The following is a 1,077-nucleotide window of genomic DNA, read 5'->3' on the forward strand; positions in this document are numbered from 1 at the left end:
TTTTGCAAACACATAGATTAATAACGTGGTTCGTTGGGTGGACGTAGGAGCATTAATTTTTCTCTCCCTTCCAATTATAATTATCTTGTTTAATCTCCTAGTAAAGTTCATATCTTCTAAATTTTTAAATTTCATGTAAAGATGATACGGTCTGTCAAAATCTTCCAATCCATTCTGTCTTCTGATCCCACAAATGAAAGCATCCTGCCATTGGGTCCCTTAGTTCAGGTACCAAAGATTTTTACTCCTCAAATGCTAGGGAAGGCCTGCACCCATAAAGTCAGCAGGAAGCACTTACAGAAAATGGACTCTGCTCTTCTGCAGTCCCCTTAAGATTAAGGAGGAGTATCTAATCTCTGAGGGGCAATGAGGTAGGAGGTAGATGGGACTCAACCCGGGACCAGATTGAAGACTAGCTGACACAAGGAAGAGACATTGGAAGCACCTGTCCATCAGACATGCCCGCCAGGGCCATATCAGTTTACCATTGCCATGGCAACACCTGAAAGTTAATGTCCATCTTCTAGGTACTTCTGAATAACCCACGCCTTAACTAGCATGTCATTAAAAGAGGGGATAAATACGACTGTAAAACTGCCCCTGCGCCGCTACTCCTGGCACACTGCCTGTGGGGAGCTCCGTTCCACAAGGGCAGTCACAGAGCTGTAACCACCACCTCGGTAAAGCCGTTTCCTTCCACCACCCGCTTACGCTGCGCTCCTTCCTGAGTGAGGCCAAGAACCTGCTCTGCACCACTTTTGTCAAGTTAGTTGTCAAAAACTACTCATAATATCCTCTCTTTAATTATTTTACTCTTATAGGCTATGTAATGACTTTCTCCTTTCCATGTACCATATTGTGTTTTGTATTCTTTTTCTTTCCCTCTTCTTTATACATCCTTCATCAGATAGTCACAGGCTTCAATTCAGTTCTTTCTTGTGGTAGTATGGCTCATGAGAAACGCTGATTCTTCTGGGTGTGAGGCCATTCACCATTTTCATATGTAACACTGTAAAAAATACTGTGATATAAGCCTCCACTTCACAAACTGACCACTGTCAAGCATCATCTCCCAAC

The sequence above is a fragment of the Mandrillus leucophaeus genome, unplaced genomic scaffold, assembly GCF_000951045.1.
Source record: "Mandrillus leucophaeus isolate KB7577 unplaced genomic scaffold, Mleu.le_1.0 Scaffold2112, whole genome shotgun sequence".
Lineage (NCBI taxonomy): Eukaryota > Metazoa > Chordata > Mammalia > Primates > Cercopithecidae > Mandrillus > Mandrillus leucophaeus.